Source organism: Helianthus annuus, chromosome 6 (assembly GCF_002127325.2).
Source record: "Helianthus annuus cultivar XRQ/B chromosome 6, HanXRQr2.0-SUNRISE, whole genome shotgun sequence".
Classification (NCBI taxonomy): Eukaryota; Viridiplantae; Streptophyta; class Magnoliopsida; order Asterales; family Asteraceae; genus Helianthus; species Helianthus annuus.
This window is the reverse complement of record NC_035438.2, coordinates 83,055,679-83,073,903: the sequence shown is the minus strand read 5'-3', so window position 1 is coordinate 83,073,903 and position 18,225 is coordinate 83,055,679. Positions and strand designations below refer to the sequence as shown.

The window sequence follows — 18,225 nt, the reverse complement described above, 5'->3', positions numbered from 1 at the left end:
TAGGCGTAACGAGTGTAACGAGTAGTAACAACACACGAATGTGCGGGTTGTTACAATAAAGCCTCATACATAGATAACACCACTACACACTCAAGTTATATAAAGCCTCTTTCTTACACAATCTGTCACTTGTCGCATAACGCCTCACAAGGGGCTTTATGACTATACATGACCTAATATTTAAACGGTGGAGATTTCAAATGAGAAGAAATTTTTGTAAGAAGAAAAAAAGATGAAATTTCAACCAATAAGAAAGCTTTATTTTACTTCATTTAATATAAGTATTTAATTTTACTATAAGGGTATATTGGTAAATCTACATAGATCATAAATTGTAGTATTCCTTTTTAATAACTAACTACATTAAATTTTTTGTAACTTATCTTCAAAATATATATTTTTTCAAAAAAAATAAAATAAAATAATTGAAAGTGTAGGATAAATTATGAGTTGTGTAGGATAAATTACGAGTTGTGTATGATACATTTTAACGTGTAGGATGAATTTCGAAATATGTAAAATAACTTTTGATGTGTGTAAGCAAAAAAAGTTAGTGTGGAGGATACTAGTCTTTATGACTAATTAATTAGTCAAAAATGATAATAAATGAGATAAGTTAAGAAAACTATTTTATGTTTTACAAAATTACCCTTTGTTCTTTTTCTTCTCAAATGCCCTATTTAAACGTTCAAATATAATCAACACAAATTAAAAACTATAACAATTGTTCAAACCCTAGAAATCTTATGAAGTCTACAACGGGGTGAAACCCTAGGAGATTAGCCGCTCACTGAGCGCGAAGCATGGAAATCGGATCTAGAATATGAAGAATGAACCGCTGAATCTTGATGTGATGATGAATTCATGATGAGGGGAATGATTGTCTTTGTATTTTGAATAATAGCCCCAAAAATTACGATGGATGGAATATGGTGTGGATGTTGATCGATGATGATGATATGATTATGTTGTGGTCCAATGATGCTTTTGGAAGAATGATTATTAGGAATTCAATTCTTTTTTGTAACCTTTCTGATGGCGAGGGGAACGAGCAGATGACATCGGGTTTCGGGGTTCGTAAACCGATTCCAAACGAAAGTGGCTAGACGAGTTCCCGTGGGTTCAAGGGTCGGCTCGAGATCTCTCCTAATTGGGTCGGCGCCTTTATTATCTTTAGTTTTTAATTTGTTTTCAATTTTTAAGTTATCTGGTTTTATCTTTATCTTTTGTTTGGGTTTAAAAACAATTTCCTTGTAATTCTCAGATTCGGTTTTTGTTTTTGATTGAATGAAATTTTCGGTTGGAGAGTATCCAAGCGTGTTCATTGTGGTTGACATAGATCAACGATTCGTATTACCATCACGCTATCAAGTGGTATCAGAGCCATGACGGATCATCACCGACGACATCATAGATTCGCCGACCAAGGCAACGGTGAGTATGGCCGTGATCCGAGAGATGATGACATCGAAATTTTACGTCAACAGCTTCTGGCCGCCGGCTTGCAGCCTGCTGTTGATCCCCGCAATCCAGACCAGGATTCCGAACAAACTGAATCCGAAGCCTTTGATTTCGGTGAAGGTTTGAAGGTAATCCATTCGGTCGCCCTCTTCACGTTCCATAGAACCCACCGCCGATGGCGAAGTTCGAGCGGCACAAATTCAAGACATTCACCAACAGGTTCGTGCTCAGATTGCTAAGCATAATTTACAGTATCAAGAAGCCGCTAACAAACATCGCCGTGCTATCATTTTCCAACCGGGGGATTTAGTTTGGGTCCATTTGCGTCGAGATCGTTTTCCACAGGGTCGATTTGGGAAGTTGCATCCAAGGGCGGACGGACCGTTTCGTGTGCTTGAGCGTATTAACGACAACGCATATGAAGTTGACTTGCCGGGCCACTACAAGGTTTCGGCCACTTTTAACGTTGCTGACTTGTCACCATATGAAGGGGATTTAGATGATGATGATGACTCGGGGACGAGTTCTTTTCAACCCGGGGAGGATGATGGCGAGGGGAATGAGCAGATGACATCGGGTTTCGGGGTTCGTAAACCGATTCCAAACGAAAGTGGCTAGACGAGTTCCCGTGGGTTCAAGGGTCGGCTCGAGATCTCTCCTAATTGGGTCGGCGCCTTTATTATCTTTAGTTTTTAATTTGTTTTCAATTTTTAAGTTATCTGGTTTTATCTTTATCTTTTGTTTGGGTTTAAAAACAATTTCCTTGTAATTCTCAGATTTGGTTTTTGTTTTTGATTGAATGAAATTTTCGGTTGGAGAGTATCCAAGCGGTGTTCATCGTGGTTGACATAGATCAACGATTCGTATTACCATCACGCTATCACTTTCCCTAGAATCCATCCAAAAGAACTCCCAACAAAAAAAATCCGATTAAACCCTCGTTGTTGACTGCGCTAGTGTGGTTGGAGACGTCAGGGCGTCGGCGACGCCCTCGGGCCAAATTGTCGACGCCGAAATGGTGATTGACGCATATCATTGCTGCCTACGCGGGTTCCTTGGCGTCGGCAACGTCGTTAAGGGGCGTCGGTGACGCCGGGTAACTCCAAAATCACCCGTTTGACTCGTTTCTTGCACCCGATTGATCCTAACTTTAATCCGATGTCCCGATAAGCTCCCAAAACGGTCCTGTAACTTTTTTAGACCTGTAAAACACAAACCATATCAAAGTAGATCATTCAGAAGTCAAATTCTCATAGAAACACAAACTTTAATACACAAAAAATAACGGACTTTCGACCACGTACCAATTATTATTTGTTCATTTTTGTACATTACCTACTATTTGGTTGATTTTTTTTGCTAGATTTGAGAATATGGACATATGACCTAAATGACCATGTTTTCAATGTTTATAGAGAACGATGAAAGCCGTAAGGGGTAGGAATAACATAGGTAGCACTGACAATAGAACTCTTTCCTCTCATTCATGTGGAGCGGGTTGTTGTAGCTTTGGCAGGCGTATTCATTTACAAGCCGAAAAGCTAGTCAGTGCGAGCCAAACTTTTTCACATATTCGTCTGCAAGATATTTAGATTGGTGTTGGCTCCAAGCACAGCCCTGCGACGCTAAAGCATGATCTAATGCTACGAGGTAGGCTCCTGAGCATTCTGACCACCCGAATAAGGTTTGAATAGATAGAGAGTTGTAAGTTGTGTTATTACTTATTTTGCTTCACCCATGGCATTATAGCCTAGTGGTATTTTGGGGGTGGGATAAGGCTTATGACCATTAGGTCATGGGTTCGATTCCCACAAAGGGGGTTTTCCCAGATTTATTGGGTTTCCTCCTGAATTGGTGTATAGACATTATTGCCTAGTGGAGATGGATATGATCGGGTGGTTCTGCTGGTGGCACGATGATACTCCAGTGGTCCGTCAGTGATCCAAAATTTGCCGTTCAAAAAAAAAAAAAAAACTTATTTTGCTTCGTTTTGTGTTAAATTACTAATCTAATTACTTATCTTATTTTGCTTCGTTTTGTGCTTCAACAGTCCTTAGTGTTATTAGAAGATATCCGTTATCGACACCGTTGAATGTTGAATCACGTGGGACCATTTGTGTAAGTATATATGACACATATTTATATATGTGCATATTTAACTTTATATCATTAATATTGATTGGATGTATATATGTGCATTGGAAGCATCGGTGGCATCTCAGCATCAAGGGACAAATCTTCAAAACATGGAATAAGAGTAGATATAAGCAGGGCCGTCTCCGAAAATCATTAATAATTTTTGGGCCCCGTGCGATTAGAAAAAAATGGGCCCCTGAATAATAATAATAATAATAATAATAATAATAATAATAATAATAATAATAATAATAATAATAATAATAATAATAATAAGCTAATGTAACAAAATGATCTGTGTTAAATAGTTAAACGAATCATGAGGTTTTCCATTTGTATTCGACCAATGAATTAGTTGTCAGGATCCAACCACATTTTCTATATCTCAAATTCCATAATCAACAACCAAAATTTTAATATGTACATCACATGCTTTAATCAAAATATAGGTTTCGAGTATTATCCAAAAATAAAACTAGAAATTGGATTCTAATATTTTAAACTATAAATGGTTAAATGAGAAATAATAATTGAAAAAAAAAAAAGACTTACAAACTTAAACAAGAAAATGTGTAAAGCATTTATGTGAATGATTAAATGAAGAAAAAAAACCTTGCAGATTTAGATTTATGAAGGGCCAAATTTAAATGTGAAGAAATAGTATATTCAAAGACTAAAAATAAAGCTTGCAAGAAGCATATGGGGCTTTTCCATCTCCTCCATGCTAAGCTGAACCAGCCCCTTAGGCCCAAACAATACATGAAGGGAACGAAAAAAAAAAAAGAAATCCAAACTGCAATTAAATAGAATCGAACTGGAGACCTATAGTAACAATGTCCAGCGAGGAACCCAGTGAGCCAAAGAATATATTTGTTTAACATTTTCTACCATAAATTTATATATAAACATATAAACATATTTTAAACAATTTTGGGCCCCCAATATATTTGGGCCCTGTGCGGTAGCACCTCCCGCACAGGCCCAAGGCCGGCCCTGGATATAAGAAAGACAATGGCCCAATTTTTTTGGAATTGTTTTGATATTTGTAAGAAACTAAGTGTTGTTCTGTTTGCGTTGCGGGGCGATAGTCGAATAATTCTTAACTAATTAAAAAAAAGTATCATAGTTTTGCTAGAAAAAAAAAGTAAAAAGAGTGTTAGTCAGCTCCTTAACACGATTTTTAGCTGGGGGGCAAGTCATATTTTTATTTTTACTTGAGGGAAAATCAAAACGCCGCCCGCATTGCGGGACGATAAACCAAATATTTCTTAGTTTAATATTATGTACACATTTATTTCAGTTAGTTATACATGCTACTTGTAACACAATATAAAAAAAGATGCATCGAGTTAACCAAATAAAGAAAAACACTATCATAGTTATGATAAAAAATAGAGTAAATTACAAGTTTTGTCCTTTATGTTTGTCTCAAATTTCAGGCGCTGTCCTTTGTCTTTAAAATTGACGAGTTTTGTCCTTAACGTTTCAAAATCCTGCACGTTATGTCCTTTAAGCCAAACTCAGTTAGATTTTTTTGTTAAAGTTGGTCATGTGCCTTGCACATGAGGGCAGTTTTGTCATTTTGCCTCCTATGGGTTATTTTGTAATAAATTATTACTTAAGGACTATATGTAAAACATTGAAAAATAAAAAAAGAAATAAAAAACTCTCCCTTCTCTCTCTCTTCCCTCTCTCATCACTTCTCCTCCAAATATTTACAAGCCCACCATCAATCGTCTGCAAAACCAAAATTAACAAGCTTGATTCATGTGGTCAAACTAATGAAATTGAAAAAAATAAGAACTTCCATTGTTATAAGAATAAATTCAAATTTTACAATCATAATTTTTTTTTTTTTTTGCATATAATAAGCAATCAAAATTGTTCATCAGGCCCTGTTCACCCACCACCGTCTACAGCGTGAAAATCAAACGAGTGAAGATTAAGCAATCAAATTTATGATAAATAAATTAAATGAAACATTAGTAACATTATAAGCACTTATTAAAAAATACCTCTGATTTTAAAGTTTGAGTCGTCAGTGTACATAGAGAATGCAGTTTTGGAAGTATTTATAGGGCAAAATTATTATGTCAAAGTGACCGGAAGACAACCTTTATGTGAAGAGTATACATCAAGTGTGAGGAAATAACTTCTTTGCTTCCACCAAAACCACCCACACAACCCACCCACCACCATCGATTCTCTCTCTCTCTCCTTCACCCACCACCGTCTCCACCATCACCACCCCCACTAGAACCCTAACCCCAACCTGCAACAACCCAAACCAGCAACAAACACCATTAAACCCACCACCCCCACTGGAACGGAGGAGACGGTTATGTCGCAGGAGAAGACGGAGGAGACGGTGATGTTGCCGGAGAAGACGGAGGAGACGGTGATGTCGCCGGAGCGACGGTGATGTCGCCAGAGCGACGGTGATGTCGCCGGAGAAGACGGAGGAGCAGATCGTCGGGATGGTGGTGGTGTGGGAGGTGGCGGCAGGTGAGAGAGAGGGGGAGAGAAGAGAGAGAGTGACGGTGTGGATGTGGGTTAGAGAGAGAAGGCAGGTTTGTGTTTTTATATATATTTTTTAGAGTAAATATCTTTTCTATAGTTACACAATAGTCCTTGAAGACAAGTTCTTTTACACAATGGTCCCTGATGAGATGAAATGACAACAATGCCCTCATGTGCAAAGCACATGATCAGATTTAACAAAAAAAATTAACTGGGTTTGCCTTAAAGGACATAACGTGCATGATTTTGAAACGTTAAGGACAAAACTCATCAATTTTAAAGGTAAAGGACAGCGCCTGAAATTTGGGACAAACATAAAGGACAAAACTTGTAATTTACTCTAAAAAATAACTAAAACGATGGCAAGCGTGTAATTTAGAGTTGGGGCAAAACAATAATTTGTCAGGGTGAAATAGCGAGTGCTAGGCAGCTGTTTGGCACGAATAAAAACTAAATTGAGTAAACCAAGTAAAATAAAATACAACCATAGTTTTGCCAAAAAAACTATGGCAACATTGCAATTTTTAGCTTGGGTAAAATCGTAATTTTTAAATTTTTAATTGAGGGCAAAACCATTTTTGTATTTTGAATTGGGGGCAAAATCGTAATATTTTTACTGAGGGCAAAATCGTAATTTTAAGCTGGGAGCAAAACAAAAATTTTATTTTGAACTGGTGGCGAAATTGTAATTTTAAATTAAGAACCAAATAGTAATTTAGCAGGATTGTAGCGGTGGGTAAAACTATAATTTTCTTTTTACAAGGCAAAATCGTAAATTTAAGTTGGGGGCAAAGCATAAATTTAATTTCTAACTGGGGGCAAGATCGTAATTTTAAACATCGGATTAAATCGTAATTTGGCAGGACCTATAAATAACTATTTTATGCAGGGCAAAATCGTAATATTTTTACTAAGAGCAAAATCGTAATTTTTTGCTGGAGGCAAAACAAAAAATTTATTTTGAACTGGTGGTGAAATTGTAATTTTAAACTGGGAACCAAATTGTAATTTGGTAGGATTGTAGCGGTGGGCAAAACTATAATTTTTTTTACCAAGGCAAAATCGTAAATTTAAGCTAGGGGCAAACCATAATTTAATTTCTAACTGGGGGCAAGATCGTAATTTTAAACAGGGGATAAAATCGTAATTTGATAGGACCTATAAATAACAATTTTATACAAAAAGCAAAAAAAAAAAAAAAAAGTTAGCCGCCACTTTTTGGCCAACGAACTGAGAGAACTATTCCCGCTGACTTTGGCAACTTATGTTTGTATGAAGTGTAACAAGTGTAAGGGGTACAACCATGACTACTATCATATCAAGTCAATTACACAAGAAACATGTCACATAACAAAATTACATGAATCAGAATTACCTCCATTGCTCATTGCCTCTGTTGAGCTTAGACACTTCGATTCTAAGAGGTTTTACCTTAACTCGGTTCGTTGATAAAACCTCTTTAACCATAATGTGTTCGTTCAACCTCAAATGGTCCAGCTACAAACCAAATCCGTAAAATAAATGGTCGGTTTCCAATTTAATTGTATTGGTCCAATTTTCTAAACCACAAATAGAAACTAGTATAGTATAAATTAGCAAAATAGTATGCATATATGTATTGTAAACGATGTTTTGGGAGTTTTTCAAAAATAATTTTGAAATTTTTATTTCTAACTCTAAATTTTACATATCTGGCAAATTAGGTTTAAAGTTTCAATCTTAATTTTGATTAATTTGATATTTCACTTTTAATTCTAAAGTTTCCATCTTTCGCAATTAACCCCTTTGATTTTTTTGCTTTTAACACAAAGTTTTTCATCTTTTACAATTTAACTCTAACACTTTTTTACTTTCAATTTTGATCACCTAGACTTTTCATCTTTCGTAAATTTTCCGTTTAACGTTTCGTTCTAAATTTTCCGAGTTAACACGTCGCAATGTGCGTGTGGGGTTCAATGTTTTTTCATCTACTTTTCCCGTTTGACAGACCCATCGCAGCGCATCTATTTTTCTCGTTTGATAGGTCTATCGCAACGCGTAGGTTAGAAATCGACTTAGTTATTATTTTCGATTTTTACACACAGGCTCGTGGTCATGTAAGAAACATTTGCATTTCATCTAATGCGATATATAACTAAAGAATCCCCGCCACATTGCGGCGGGTGGTAATTCTAATTATTATTACTATATATTAATAAACGAATTGAAATGAATAGTGATTTTAATATTATAATAACTAGGTTAAAATCTCGTGTATTACACGGGTTGCATAAATGTAATTTTATATAATAAATAATAAAAAAGATATATCTTTAAAAAAACTCTATATTACACGTATTAAATACAAATATAATGTCATATGTTAAGATAAATAGTCATCAAAATTTATCTTTTAAAAATGAACATTGATCTACTATTTATTTATTATAACATTTTACTTTTTATTATTTTGCATAAATGTAATTATATATAATAAATAATAAAAAAGATATATCTTTAAAAAACTCGTATATTGCACGTGTTGAATAAAATATAATATCATATGATGAGTTTAAACCAATTATAACAGTGCACCTACCTTTATAGCTAGAGATGCGTAAAAAACACTTACAATTTGATAGAACCATATGCCCGACCTAGAATAATTATTTAATTCTAGTGAAAAAAACAATAATACAATTATTAAGTATATATCAAACGGGAACCTTTAATTCTTAATTTACCATAATTTCAATCGTTCAAAAAGTTATTATTATTTACTATGATTATAATAAAAACAAACGTTTATATTCTTATCTATTTTTTTGTTTAAAATTATTATTATTATTATTATTATTATTATTTAATATGATCATAATAAAAACAAATGTTTATCCTTATCTAAATATTTATTCTTATCTAATATTTTGTTTAAAATTATTATTATTTAATATGGGAGATAAATAGGAAAATGATATGAGAGATAAATAGGAAAATAAGGTGAGAAAACACCAGAAAATGACACATGTCAAAAAAGATTTTTGTTTATTAGTATAGGAAGATATATAGTTTTTTAATACTTTTATTATTTTAATATTATAATAATAGTTATTTTCTTTGCTTTTTAACTTTAATCCTAATTTTAATATCAGGGGCTGCGATAAGCTTGGTATCAACCGGTATCGAACCAGTACTGGTATCGAAAATACCGGGACAGTCCTGTTCGGTATCAGTGCTGCTACCTGGTACCATTTGCTCATCCTTGATCACGGTTACCATACGAACAACGGTATCGTACAACGTTTTTTTGTTGATTTTCTTCAACTTTTAATTTTTTCTTTTTTTAGTTTTAGGGGTAGGGATGAGCTCGGTGCTAATCGATACAGAATCGGTACTGATACCGAAAATACCGGTTACGGTACCGGTATATGAAGGTAAAAAACGGTAGTAAACCGGTACCAGGAACGCCAAAAGTCGGTACCGAATTGGTACTTAAGATCTTTCGGTTTGGCAAATTTGGTACCGGTACCCAAAACAATTTGCTCATCTCTGACCACGGATTTCATACGAATAACATCGTTACCATACAACTTTTTTGGTCGATTTTTTTCAGCTGTCTTTTAGTGTTTTTTCTACATTTTCTTTTTATTCTTGTCATCAGTTCCGTTCGCAACACGCTCATAGTGATTTCAAAACATATGTAAACACAGACTAAATAACAAAAGAAATTCGCCGCAACGCGGCGAACTTCTTTAAACCTAGTTATATATATATATATATATATATATATATATAGGGGACCGCTAGAATGAGAACCACCACGAGTTGTAAGAACCACGAGAACCGCGACCCGCGGGTGGCCGTTGACCACGAAATTTTTTTTACACCTAGATCCGTATATTTTAAGACCGGGTGTAAATTTTGGGTTCAAACGGCGCGCCCGAGGGGGTAGTTTTTTACGCCCAAAGTTTGGGTTTTTTTAATTTTTTTTATTTTTCTTTTTTTTTTTAACCAAACTTTGGGCGTAAAAAACTACCCCCTCGGGCGCGCCGTTTGAACCCAAAATTTACACCCGGTCTTAAAATATACGGATCTAGGTGTAAAAAAAATTTTGTGGTCAACGGCCACCCGCGGGTCGCGGTTCTCGTGGTTCTTACAACTCGTGGTGGTTCTCATTCTAGCGGCTCCCTATATATATATATATATATATATATATTAAAGACAAAGGTCGGTGACCTTTTTCTTTAATTCCTTAACTTTTAAAAAATACATATTTAGCCCCTACACATTTACTCCTTTCAATTTTTATATATTACAATTCGAACCCCTATACTTTTACTTTCTAACCCCTTACTTTTAACTCTTTCACTTCACACTCTCAAACTAATGAAGTTACACATTCACTTTTAACTTTTGGTAATTGATAACTTTGATCCGCCAACTTTTTTTACTTAATAACTTGACGTCTCATTTTATTTCAATTGCTTTTACAACTTTAGACCATAGCGTAACACATTAATATGCTATTTTTTTTATCTATATCTAACCATGTTAATGTCTAAATTACTTTTACGACTTTACATGGTTGTTTAAAATATTGTTAATGAGCGAGCCGTACGGTTGTCTAATGACATTAATGTTAAGAACGTACCGTATGTAACAAAGTCAAAAACGTGTAATGTCACGTGCGGGCATCACACGTTATTGTTATCATTGTACATTGTAACCATAATGCTTATATAGGTTACACTGAGTTTGATCGGATACGTCAAACACGTGTTTTATGTGGTCAACGTATCACATAACGTGTCGTCAACTATAAACAACTAAGGTGTCGCCGACGTAACGCTCTGTGAATCGCAATTTTAACGTACCTGTCATTTTAAATTCACGTTTCAACATAAACAACTCAGGTTTTGTCACAAACTTTTTTTCTCAAGCGAGTCTGGTAAAAAATAATATGTTTTATACTTATTTTATGTACGTTCGTAAACTTTATTCAAAAGCGAGTCGGGTCAAATATAATACGTTTTCATTCAACGGTGACGTAATTTTTTTCAGTAAAGAGTCGGGTCAAATATAAAGTATAAATACTGTTGGTGCATCCGTCTGTCGTCTTCGTCTTGTATCGAGTCTTGTATAGAGTTAGTTAGATCAGGGCACGAAAAACGAGATAGTGGATATTAGAGAGATTCCGCTTGAAATGATTCCTGGACATTTCAAGCGAAATCAACATAATGTCTTATTCCGCTCGAGTTAAACATGTGATTTCGCTTGAATCAATGTAAGTGATTCCGCTTGAAACGTGTTCAAGCGAAATCACTTGGCCTATATAAGGGTCAGTTGGAGCGGAATCATTAGTTAGTAGTTCCGGTTTGCAACGAAGTGCTGCCGAAGTGTCGTCACGCTGTAAAAGTCATTTTATCAATTAAAGAGACAGTTTAAAGTGATAATCTTGCTGAATTGACCTCAGTTTGTCTGTTTCCGCCGTTCAAACTAAGTATAACTCTTTTGATCGACTCGTTTGGGTCTGAAAACGATCCTATAAGTGGTATCAGAGCTTAGGAAGAAGAGTTCTTGCCAATTCAGCTGAAAATTCTGATTTCTACACCTTCTTTTTCAAAATTCGAAACTTTTCACGGTTAAAATCGGACAAATTTCACATATGTTGTGCGCAATTATGTTTTAACAAATCCTGGAAAGTTTCAGGCTAAAATTCGATCTAAAACTGATATTTTTGGGTATTCCGCTTGAAAACCAGCGTGAAATGATGACACAACAGCTCTTCAAGCGAAATCTGTTGGTTGATTCCACTTGAAATCCTGTTTCCGCTTGAAAATATTGGTGTGATTCCGCCTGGGCGTGTTATTCCGCTTGAAATACTGGTTGATTTAGCTCGAACTGGTATTCCGCTTGAAAGATTCTGGTGATTCTGCTCGAAACGCGTTATTTCGCTTGAAAATATAGTTGATTCCGCTTCAACCGTATTTCGCTTGAATCATATTGTTTGATTTCGCTTGAAATCAGTGATCTCATTTGAATTGATATTCCACTTGAACTGACTGTTTTGAGAAATTTTTGAAATCCAAAACATGGACGAGGATTTTTATAATGCCTTTGCTACCCCGATCACAGTTGCTCAGCAGACGATGTTTGAAAACGAAACGGGAACCATGCAAAAACCACCCAAACTTTTGAACATTGAGGAGTATAAGAGTTGGGAAGAACGTTTTGAGAACTGGGTATAAGCAAACTATTTAGATGCTTGGGAATGTATTCAAAAGAAATACGTTAGACCAACAAATGATGATGAGGAGTTGATCGCTATCAAAGATCTTAGTCCTGATGAGAAAAAGAAATACAAAAACGAAAAGATGATGATTAGCTTACTGCAACAGGCAGTCAAAGAGGATATCATGGTTTTACTGCAACACACTGGAGTGCTTATTCGATTTGGAAAACATTGCCATCTAAGTTTGTTGGAAGTCAAGAGATGATTAAAAACAAGAAATCACTTCTAAAAAAGGAGTTTGATTTATTTCGTGGTTTGAAAAATGAAAGCACAAAGCAGATAATTGAAAGATACTGCAATTTATTGGTGAACATGAAGATGGCTAGTATCACCAAAGAGAATGAAGAGTTGATCAAGAAGTTAGCTGATGCGTTACCGCATGAGACTTGGGGCACATATTTAATGATGCTAAGGAACAAAAAGGGTTTCAGCAATTTGACACTTAGCAAATTCATTGAAAAGATTGAGGCTCAGGAAATGGAACAGATAAAAATCTCCAGAATGAAAGTATTTGATGGTGAATAAGACATCGGGTTGTACTACAAATCAGGGTTGAATGATAAAACAACCAACATGTCACCAAAAGTTGAAACTGCATTCATTGCAAAGAACTCATCTGGAAGTTTATCCAAAGGATCAAACAGCAACACAAGTTTCTCATCATTTCCATCATTTGATCCAAATATTTCAACAAAGAAAAATGGAAAGAAGCTTCAGTGCAATATTATTTTGAATCTTGAAGATAATCAAGATTATACTGAAGAAATTGCAAAAAGCCATATGTCTTTATTGGGAACTGTTTTAGAATCTTATGGTAGTTTTGTTGCAGGTCGAATCAGGAATCCAATGCTGACTAAGGAAGATTATGACCCGATCGATGCTGAGGAAATGGAGCTAATGGATATAAAATGGTGCTTGGCTAGTGTGTTGAGGAGAGCTGAGAAATTCAAGCAAATCATAGGAAGAGATGATCTTCATGAGGCTAATGTTTCTACTTTAGGATTTGACAAATCTAAAGTCACTTGTTTTCGTTGCAGGGAGAAAGGACACTTCAAGAGGGAGTGTACAAATCGCGAGGCAAGTGGAGCTCAAAATCCATTCAACAACAATGATTACTACCGAAAGGCCATCTACCATCAAGTTGCTCAACAACCAACTCAACATCAAGCACAAACTGCATATGGAAGGAATGTGATTGAAGATTCTTCAAAGAGAGCTTGTATGGTCAATCAAGATGAGAAGAATTCATCAACTGGGTTCAACTGGGATAAATATATTTCATCTGATGCTAAAGCATGTGTGATTGATCAAGAGGATGAAAAATTACCGGAAGGGTTTAGCTGGGAAAATTTCACTTGGGATGATTATATTCCTGACCAAGCTCCTGTTCACACAGCTTTTGTTGCCCGAGTTGAAGAAGATAGTGATGACGATACTGAGTATTATGCAAGAAGAATGGCAGAACATCTGAAAATGATGGCTGAAAGTGATAGTGAAGATGAGAAAGCTAAGAAGAAAAAGAAAAAAGGTAAAAACACTGGTTAGCAGTGAAGATGAAGCTCCGGTGGTCAAAAGAAAAGTAAAAGAAGTTCCGAAGTTCAAAATTAGTGAAGTGGTTAATACCAAAGAGATTCCTGTGAACTATGAAACCTGTGAGATCATGAAAAAGAAAAATAGTGAGTAGATCAACAATATGAACATATTGAAGGAATCTTACGATGTGCTGAACAAAGCAATGAACATGTATAATGACACAAGTGAAGAACAGGCATCTGCTATGAAAACTCTTCAAGGAGCATTCATGATGAAGCAAAAAGTTGTGAATAACTACATTGAGAAGTGTGCTGTTCTTGAACAAAATCTAGAGCTTCAAAGAATTGAAACTGAAAGAGTAAATCGTTTATTGAAAAGTTACTCATGTACTTCTTATGTCATTGACATGATTTATCCAACTGTTGAAGGCATGAAGGCATTTGAAGATGATGAAGTAACTAAAGAACAAAAAGTTTCTGAAGAAAAGGCTCCTGAAAAGAAAAATGGCAAGAAGAATGACACAAAGAAACAGACTGACAAGAAGAATTCTGGTAAGAAACAAGGTGTCAGTTACAACAAGTGTCCACCCCCGCTAGATAATGGATATTTGCCCAGAAATCCAAATGATGAAAGAGTCAAAAAGGCTACAAACTTACAGTGGGAGTCGGAGTCCTCAGTCAATTTGCCAGAAAGTATTGATATTAAGTTTACATCGTCTGACACTGATCAACAATCTCAATTGATGAAGAAAGTGGTGGATCATGTGTTAGATAACGATGAAACTGAGGAGTCAAAGTCGGAGTCTATGTCGGAGTCAAAGTCTGAGTCCAGCATTCCGGGTCAAAATGAAAAACAGGGCAAAAGAGTTTATGATAAAGAATTCCTGTTATCAAAATCTAATTTGAATGATGAAACATTTAAAGTGGCTTATACTTTGAATGATTCTGACAAATTTTATTCTGATGAGGTATTTCCAATAAGAGTTGTCAAAACTGAAATGATTAAAAAGGTTTTCAAACTAACAGAAATCAATATTTCTGAAATAAAAGATTTAAATCTTTCTGATAAACCTAAAAAATATACCTCAAGAGTGCAACAAAGATTAAACAAGAAAAAGGGTTACAGTTCTGGTTCTGGTTTTCAAAAGAAACCAAACCATAACGGTAATTTCAAAAAGAAAGGTTTGGGTTTTACTCCAACAGAAAAAAAGAAAAATGAAAAATATGTTCGAGATTTTAAATCAAATATGACATTTGTTTCAGGAACATCTTCTGAAGAAGAGAAAGAAAAGATATTCAGAAAGCAGTCAAACAGAGAGTTCCTTGCAATGAAGCAAGATGAAATGAAGACTGTTGATCAGAAGAAGAAAACTCGAACCAGTTTCAAGTGTGGAAAAATTGGTCATATTGCCATGAATTGTTCGCAAGCAATTCAATCCAAACAAGGAGTTTCTCAACTAAAAGAGGAAGTGATTGAGTTTGAACCACCAATTGATAGAACCAAACTAGTCAAAAACTCAAAATTTGAAATTGGTGAATGTTCAAACAGATTTTACAAGAAGAGAGCCAGATCTGACAACCAGAAATGGGTTGTTAAGAAGTCTGTTGATAGTTCTAGCGATGATTCTGATAGGTCAAAATCAGAGGAGCTATCTTCTGGCGATGAATCTGATTCCACCAAATCAGAGGAGCCACAGGTTGAGGTTAATGGAGACAAATCAGTTCCGACAGTGGATGATGAGAATTTTCCACCACTTCGGGCTGAAAATTTTAAGAAGGAAATTGGAAAAGTTGAAATTTCTCATCAATTTTATTCTGATAAGCAGGTTTTTGATGTTGAAAAGGCCTTTAACCCCAAGGTAAAACACATATTTGGTAAAATGGTTGACCGAAAAGTCAAAGGGGTTAAAGAGTTCTACGAGAAGAAGATGGGAGGTAAGAAATCGAGTGTTGGTAGCTCGGTAACACCCAAGGCTGGTCAGGCTTGGGTGGATATTTTCTTTGAATAGAAAAACCTGACTTGCCGGAGTTCCCAGGTTGGTAAGAGTGGAACATGAATCGGCATCATTCTTTATATTTGATTGTTTTTACGTACAAGTGGTACAGAGGTTTGTTTTGACAAAGTGATTAATCAAGGTCATTAATTTGAACTTGATGTAATCCTCACACAAGTGGTTGAAATAAAATATGATGAACCACATCCCCGATCCTACAAGTGGTTAAAACAAACTTATTTTCCAGAAAAAATCATTTTGATTAAAACAAACTTAAGTGTTTTGAAATCTTAGTGAGAAAATAGTTTGTTGAAAAGGGAAGTTCTGATTGTTTATGCCAAGTGGATGGCGAATTGATACAATTTGATATCGGTTGTCAATTTTTCTGTATAGTTTGTTTTCAAATTTTTTTAATGTGTTTGCATTTTAGGGGGAGTAAAAATTTCAGAAAATCCAAAAACATTAGAAAATTTGAAAAAGTCAAAAACATGATAAAATCAAAAATTAGCTTTTGTTGTAAAAGGAGGAAATGATAGTACATCAGTGGACTATCACAACATGCTAAAGAAATGTAAAGTAAAAAATGTGATAAACAATCTCACTGCGGATGTGTCAGTAGGTTTTTGCACATTTAGTAGATTGTGACGATGTTGGTGCATTACGTCTATTGACTTCGTCTTGTATCATGTAATAGGATAGGATAGGTTAGAATAACCAGTGCACGAGGTTCGAGAAACGAGAAGTGGTTAATTAGCATGTTGGACCGCTTATATGGACATTGTCCATAAAAGCGATCCACACTATCTTCCTGGATCGCTTTTATGACATGTACGTATTAGCGGTTCCTGAACTCTATAAATAGGTGACTGGTTATTTCATTTGTAACGGCTCGGAACTTGTAACGAAGTGCTGCCGAATTGCTTCCAGGTTGTAAACATTATCAGAATCAATAAAGTGAAGCATTATATTTAGTTTGAGCGTCTAATTCACTGATTCCGCCTTTGAATTGGAAAACGACTCTTCTGATCGACTCATTCAGGGTCAACGACGATCCAACAAGTGGTATCAGAGCACAGGAAGAAGAGTTCAGCTCAAATTTGATCCATTTTCTGTCTTCTACACCTTCTTTTTCGATTTAGACGTGTTTCCACGGTTAAAATTGGACGAATTTTTCACAGGACGTGTATTATTGGACAATAACAAACCCTTGAAATTATAAGACTAAAACTCGAACTAAAAATGGACAAAACAGCCTTCGAATGTAGGATCGCTTTTTCGGACATAGTGTGAACCGCTTTTAGGTACATTTGAAGGTTGAACCGCTCCAAAACGTGTTGGAACCGCTCATTTGAACAATTTAGGATCGCTCATTCGTACGGTATTTTGTCTGGACCGCTCCAAAATTGCCTTGGACCGCTCATATAAACTGCTTTGAACCGCTCGAGCATACACTATCTGGACCGCTTTTACGAACATTTTCTGAACCGCTCATACAACATATTCTGGTCCGCTCGTATGACAGTTTCTAGATCGCTCATATAATCAATCCTGGTCCACTTGATTGAACTTGTTTGGACCGCTTATAGACACATTGATTTGGTCCGCTCATCTGACTTGGGCCGCTTATTTGTCCAATCAGTTTCGCTTATTTGTCAAGTTTGGTTTTGCTCATTCGATCAATCTGTGTTCGTTCAAGTGTCAAGATTTTTACACGACGTCGAGTGTATTTCAATTTACTTGATATTGTTTTGATCTGTTTAAATTTGTTTGTTTGCTTCCAGGTTGTCATTGATTTTCAGGTATTCAAAGATGTCGAACAATAGAGAAGAGTATGATGCCTGGTGGAGAAGAGACAGTGCAAGATGGGAGATTCGCAAATTGTATGAACCATTTCAAGAAGCACAGAGAGCTAAGAGATGGAATGAAGAATTGGAATGTTATTTGGATCCACAGGGGAATCCAGTGGTAGATCCGGAAAAAGTTGATTTTGATGCAGTAACTAATGTGTTTCCAAGTGAGCGTGTTTTCAACACAAAAAGGCTTTCTGATAGCAGCTATCTGCCAGAGTTGATGAATAAGTTGAGAGAAGTCTTTGAAATGAGTCTACCGAAGGTGGTAGAGATGAAGAAGAGAAAAGAAGAAGAGCTGAAGAAGATGATTGAAGAGGTAAAGACTGTTGCAAAGCTTGCTGGTGAAGAGAATCAAAAAGCTGAGGAAGAACAAAAGCCGAAAGAGATGGAAGAAAAAGTTGAGAGGATACAGGAGACAAAGGCAGCTGATCATGCCGAGGTGTCAATTACTGAGGTAACAG

The 18,225-nt window shown here is 35.7% G+C and overlaps 1 long non-coding RNA gene across 1 annotated transcript; it reads right to left on the bottom strand.

The window, feature by feature from the left end:
* Window positions 1-4,917: 4,917 nt before the first annotated feature.
* LOC110889661 lies at window positions 4,918-6,170 on the bottom strand. Its single transcript, XR_002563834.2, has 2 exons — window positions 5,613-6,170; window positions 4,918-5,334 (listed from the first exon to the last, which is right to left on the bottom strand). It is a non-coding gene; the product is annotated as an uncharacterized LOC110889661 (long non-coding RNA).
* Between the last annotated feature and the right edge of the window lie 12,055 nt (window positions 6,171-18,225).